We start from the raw sequence: 6,447 nt of genomic DNA, 5'->3' as shown, positions 1-6,447 counted from the left end.
GAGTTCTGCATCTGGCCCCTTCTGCAATGACAATCTGAACCCCATGAGGAAAAAAAAGGGTGTTGGGCTCTACAGGGAGGCAGACACAGTGGTGGGAGATGAACCCCCACGGAAGCCTCACCACCTGGGATGAGTCAGCCTCCTGGTGCAGTCCCACCTGAAGACAGGAATTAATGGAGCTCAGAAAGAATATTTATCATTTCCGTGCTACCTTTCTTTTGTAGCTTGCTAAAGACTTTAATGCCTGCACCATAATCCATCCGGAGGAAACCCATGAAGCTCCGAACATCCCTGTGTTTCAGAATTGTGCCGGACTCTTCTCTGCCAAGTAATTGGTAGGTATACACGGATTGAGGAGGGATTGAGAGAGCCAAGACCACTGGGGACAAACAGATTTAGCCGAAATGCAGTCAAAATGTAGACCGAGCAACAAAGATAGGCATTTTCTGCCAACCCAGTCTAGTCTGAGGCTTTATTTCTAGACTGATCACTGGCTTGCTGTGAAAGCCGCAGAAACCACCTCCCTGGGCCTCAGTGCTGATCAATACATGTGAATGGGGAAGAGGAGAGGGGAAAGAGAATGGTGGTTAACTTTGCACCTATTGAGAGGTGGGCACCATGCAAGGTGTGCATGCATGCAAAGTCGCTTCAGTCGTGTCTAACTCTGCAACCCTATGGACTGTAGCCCACCAGACTCCTCTGTCCATGGGACTCTCCAGGCAAGACCACTGGAGTGGGTTGCCATACCCTCCTCCAGGGTATCTTCCCAACCCAAGGATCAAACCCATGTCTCTCTTATGTCTCCTGCATTGGCAGGTAGGTTCTTTACCACTAGCGCTACCTGGGAACCCCACTGTGCAAGGTGCTTTATGTGAAATACCTCCCAAGACCCCCAAGTGGCAATTTTTATATCCCTGTTTTAAACAGGAGGAAATGAACTCAGGTAAACCCAAAGTCACATAGCTAGAATGGAAAGCAATGACAACAATCAATACGACAATCATAGTCAATGTTTATATGGTGCTTGCTGTGGTCTGGGAAATACACTGACATGTTTAAGCCTCACTGAAAACCACGGGGCTTCTCCAGTGGCTCCATGGTAAAGAATCTGCCTGCAATGCAGGAGGTGTAGGAGACGCAGGTTTGATCCCTGGGACAGGAACATCCCCTGGAGGAGGGCATGGCAACCCATTCCAATATTCTTGCCTGGAGAATCCCATGGACAGAGGAGCCTGGTGGGCTACCGTTCATAGGGTTGTACAGCATCGGACATAACCGAAGCAACTGAGCTCGAGCTCAAAACATTAGGTTGGTGTTGTTGTGCCCATTTTGCAGATGAGGAAGCTGAGCAGAGACCTGTACCTCCCACCTGGTGCCAGCAGCACCACCTTCCTTCCTGTTCATGCCACAGAACTGTTGTGAGCACCAGCAGTATTGGGGAGCAGAAACAATGTTCCTGCAGAGGAAAGTCACCCCTGGATCCGCCTTTACTTCCTTCCTGGAGAGGGTCCCTCTCTGGCAGCAACAGGCACTTCACCTCTGTTGATGAGTTGAAAGCCCCAGGGCTCATACATAATTGTTACGATTTTTCCTGTGTCCCCAGAAAACTGGAGTGGGTGGTTTCAGTGGTGCTGAGCACAGTTGGGAAGAACCGTGGAAGAGGGACTGGAGAACCGATTTAGTCATGAATGAGGAATGGATAAGAAAGTGGGAGAATAAATCTAAGATGGGCAATCGAGAATAGAAAGGTAAAAAAAGGAGGGAAAGAGCCCCTCCTCATGGAGCCCCCCAATGCCTGAACACCTGTGCCTACCGCCCCAGGCCCTGACCCTTCTCTTTGATCCCATAGGAACAAGAACGTACAGGGCCAAGGGTTAGGCTGGGCGAGGAGAGACCTGAGAGGAAGTCAGACAGACTGAATTTTGAGACCCACCTCTTCCACTTACTCACTGTGTCACCCTGGATAGGTAACTTAACCTCTCTGAGACTTAACCTCTTTCCTCACCTGTAAAAGGGAGATTACATCCTTGCCTTACAGGGATGATGTGTGGATTAACCACGGTGATGTCCAGACAGTTCTAAGCACAGAAGTGACTGGCCTCCAGCAGAGCTCGGTAAATTTTGGCTACAATTATAAGCTGTTTTAAAAGCACTTGGCATGGAGTAAATACTCCACAAATAAGCACCATACAAGTGTAAATAATTATTAATTATTATGATGACTAATCATCATTATTGTTGATGATAAACGTGAGAACTGCTACCCAAATGCCAGCTCCCCCACTCAATCTGTCTGCAGTTTTCGCTCCTCAGCAACAAAGAAACACCCTGAGACGCAGAGCAATTGCTGGTCCCATGTAGGCAGACAGGGAGCACTGACACTGTCTCGGTCCCCACCCCCTCCCCCTCCCCTCCCCCACCCCCTCCCCTCCCCCACCCCCCATTCCCCCTCCCCTCCCCCCACCCCCCCACTCCCCCTCCCCTCCCCCACCCCCCATTCCCCCTCCCCTCCCCCCCACCCCCCCACTCCCCCTCCCCTCCCCCACCCCACCCCCAGCAGCACAGCAGGGTCTGGTCTCACCCAGGCAGGTGACGTTCAACCAAATGCACCCCTCTGGTTGTGCATCTACTTAGCTCCTCTGTCTCTGCATTGTTAAATATTTTGGATAGCACCTAAACAGTACCTCTTTGCAATTCCTTGAGCCCTGGCTCATGTGCAACAAGGCAGACCTGCATACAGAAAGTGAACCGAGGAAATCCTGGTCCAGTTTCTGGAAGCTCTGCCTCTGAGATAATGCTGGTAGGCAAGGAACAGGCTCTCCTGAGCATGCAGATGTCAGCCCTCAGCCTCATACTGAAGAAGCGGAGCAAGGCCTACAGAGGTGCCTAAGTCAGCACCCCGCATAGCAGAAACTCAATACATACATGGATGACTGGATAGTCAGATGGATGCATGGATGGATGGATGAGTGAGAGTGAGCATAATAATCATGTCTTTTTTCCCCCTGACTTTCTGATGCTTTGACATCTGGGGTTTTGCTGGCCCTGAAAAGTCTGCAGCTCCCAAGGCTAGTAAACTCTGAGATGGTATGAGTTTCATATGCAAACCAACCAGTCCCTCATTCCACCCATCCCCTTACCGTGCCCCCCAGCTACCTCCTTTTTCAGGCTTTCACACTTTGGGTCACTACCTACTTTCCCTCCTCACCCCCAGGGCCAGATACCAGATTGTTAGGGTCAGTCCTTGCACCCCAGAGCACTGCTGAAATCATTCTAACTAGCAAATCCTAAACCTGCTCAGCTTGCCTCATCTGTTCCTTCCCTTGGAAACCACAGTAAAGACTCTCGCCCACATTTTCCCCTCACTCCTGCCTCCTGATCTACCCTGGTACTTCCCCACATAGCCCCTTGTGGCATGGCCTGCCCTCCTCTGGGGAACTGTGAGTAATAAACTACCTTTTCAACAGCAATCATCTTCTGATCTGCTGCCTTTACCATACCTAGAATAATAAAACCTACATTTTAAAACAGGAGGGGGAAGGATAGAGGGAAGGAAGGGAGGAAAGAAGGAAGGAAGGGAGGAGAAAGGGAGGGAGGGAGGAAGAAATTAACCTGTTGATTTCAAGTTTCTGTAGGAATGATCTGATCCACAAGTTTGCTCTATGCTTTGAAAGAAGCAGCTTCCTCCTAGCAGATTCTGGATGTGTTGAGAGAATGATCCTCCACAGTGCCAAAGACCAGCAGTTATAACACTCTACCTTTGAATCATGACGCTGCCTTTCACTGGCTATGAGACCTCAGGTAACTGACTTGACCTCTCTTGATTCGTTTCCTTAACTGTTATATATATATATAATAACCATGCACTATCTCACTCCAGCATCAAAAAACTTGGAAGGTAGGTACCTTCCAGTAGATAGATACTTTCCAGTACCCAGTGTCCAGCTTACAGTATACATTCTACAAATGATGAATATTATTACCCGGCCATTCTGCAGCCCTCTACCCCGAGTGCTATCTGGTAGCAAGACTGACTGTTATCAAAATGTCATCTTCACCCAGAAATTCCTATTTGGGTCTCTTGGTTTCAGCATCCCAGAAAGGTGCCTCAAACTCCCTGCCCAGTCCCTGGCCCGGAGTTTGGGTTCAGCAGACGGAAGCCTGGCTGTGCTTAGTGAAGGAACTAGAGGGGCCCTGTATCCCACCTTGTGCTTCGATTACCACAGCCCTGGAGTCACACTGACCCCCTTCCTGTAGAGATGCTGTTTGGCTTCCCCTGCTGATTTCAAAGTGAGGAGCAGGAGGACCTTTAAACTGGAATAGCATTTCCATTTTCCCCTCTCCCCCGTACACCATCACTCAGTAAAAATAGCTAATTTTAAAATGGCTGCTCTTATGATGGACGAGATTAATGGATCTTGAAGAGCAGCCAGTATACCAACTGCTCCTGCAGCCATGATGAAAGCTAATAATGTAGAAAATTCTGCCAATTCCTTTAATTCATGAATATTTAAGCCTGTGAAAAATCTGTCAGATTATATCATTTTTTTCTGGTGATTTTCCGCCTAAGTACATTCATGGCGGCCTGCCAGTTGCTCAAGAAACTTCAGCGGGAGCAAAATCGTTCTTGTTGTTGTTGTTGTTGTTGTTTCCATGGGTTGTCATCTTCCTGCTGAAATGATCCCCCCTCCCCATCCCAGGATGGAATCAGGTTCACCTGACAGAGCCAAAGGCAACCCCTAGGATTTTACCTCAACAGGCACAGATTCTTCTAACCCAAAGCCTGGCACAGACCTATGAGATCAGAGCCCACGGTTTTCAAATTGTGTTCCACGGTGCCCAGGGGTTCCTCCAGGGTCCCCTTGGTCCCCTAGCTAGAGATACTAGGTGGTTGGAGTTGGGGGATGCAATCTCCACCTCCATCCAGCAGTTCTGCTTTCGGCAGCGAGGTTCTATCTAATATTTCCCTGGGAAGACATTTCAATGGAGTTTGGAAACCACCTTGTAGCCCAACCCCCACCTCCCGAAATACCAGATGGAGAAACTGAACCCCCCACAAGGGTAAGCAGTTTGTCCATGTCACTAAGTACATGAGCGGCGGCCTCTGAACTGTAGCCAGGGTCCCCAGCTCCAAGCCAGCTCGCTCTCCTTTCCAGCACATTCTGGCCGACCTCTCAACGGCCCAGTACAGCCTGGGTGGGGGAAGCAGGAAGCCGCCGGGCTCAGATGGGATGGCCGCCGCTCCCCAGCCAGGGTGGACAGGCCTCTCTCGGAAGCCAAGCTGTTTCCTCGCAGAGACAAGAGACAGACAATGAGCGTGGTTAGCGGCTTGGGAGGGAGGGGCGGCCCACTTCAGAGATGATTATCATGTGGGGACTTGGCTGGAGGAAGGAGCGAGCTGCTTTTTATAGGAACTCCAGTTCCTCGTTTTGTTCCCCTCGGGTGATTCTCCAAAGAAAGCCGACTTGAGTCAGCTGGCAGTGGCAGGGCGAGGCTGAGGCGGCGGGGCTGCAATGGCCCTGGTTCAGCACCTGCCCCAGCTGGTCACGTCCTCACCGGGGCGGCCTGCACTCTGCCAGAAGCCCAGGTCAGCTCCCATCCAAAATCAACAAGTCTTTTGTGCTTCTCCTTTAGACACGGTGTAATTACAGCAAACACGCATTGGCGGTGAGCAGCAATCATGAGACAACTGTTGAGGATTTCAGATGCGCTTGGCGGTAGCTCCTGGAGCGCAGCGCGAGGAACCGCAGCTCCAGTTGGCCCGTGCTGGCCCGAAAACAAGGGATTTGCAGAAGTCGGGAGCGGTGTGTTGGCACGGTGTCCACGCCATGTCGTTCATCAGCTATTTCCTTGATAGCGGGCTGCGTCTTACCACCAAGCCAACCGACTGACTCATGAGTCAGTGACTTAAAAAATAAATAAATACTTGAGGCCAGCTGTGCCCGCCGAGCAAAACCTGTCAGGCTGCAGACAAAGTGGGCCTCTGCCACTTTCCCGGGTGGTTTCATTTTTCCTCTTTTTGTCTTCTTGTTTGAAAACTATGAAAGTGAAACCACACACCTCCCCCTGAAAGCTGCTGTGTTCCCACGGCTGGAGGAGGTGGGTGGGGGCGAGTCTCCCACTAGCATCAGCATTGCCCTTCCACAGGCCCCAGGGTCCAGCCACGCGGCTGGAACCCAGGCCCTACTGTGCCTGGCTCTGAGCAAAGCCCTGCACAGGGAAGTGGCCAAAACCTGTTGTTAGGTGGCTACAGTACATGGCCAAGAACCCACCCAGGTGTAACTAGATTCATCCTCCCAACAGATGATGAGGAAAATAGTGATATGTGTGGAAAGCGTGTTAGTCGCTCAGTCACGTCCGACTCTTTATGACCCAATGGACTATAGCCCTCCAGGCACCTCTTTCCATGGGATTTTCCTGGCAAAAATACTGGAGTGGGTAGCCATT

At 50.7% G+C, this 6,447-nt stretch overlaps 1 long non-coding RNA gene across 1 annotated transcript; it reads left to right on the top strand.

Moving 5' to 3' along the window:
- Positions 1 to 2,585: 2,585 nt before the first annotated feature.
- LOC112587911 lies at positions 2,586 to 6,383 on the top strand. Its single transcript, XR_003112429.2, has 3 exons — positions 2,586 to 3,440; positions 3,636 to 3,801; positions 5,635 to 6,383. It is a non-coding gene; the product is annotated as an uncharacterized LOC112587911 (long non-coding RNA).
- The last annotated feature ends 64 nt before the right edge of the window (positions 6,384 to 6,447 follow it).

Source organism: Bubalus bubalis, chromosome 11 (assembly GCF_019923935.1).
Source record: "Bubalus bubalis isolate 160015118507 breed Murrah chromosome 11, NDDB_SH_1, whole genome shotgun sequence".
NCBI lineage: Eukaryota > Metazoa > Chordata > Mammalia > Artiodactyla > Bovidae > Bubalus > Bubalus bubalis.
This window is presented reverse-complemented; position numbering and strand designations above follow the sequence as displayed.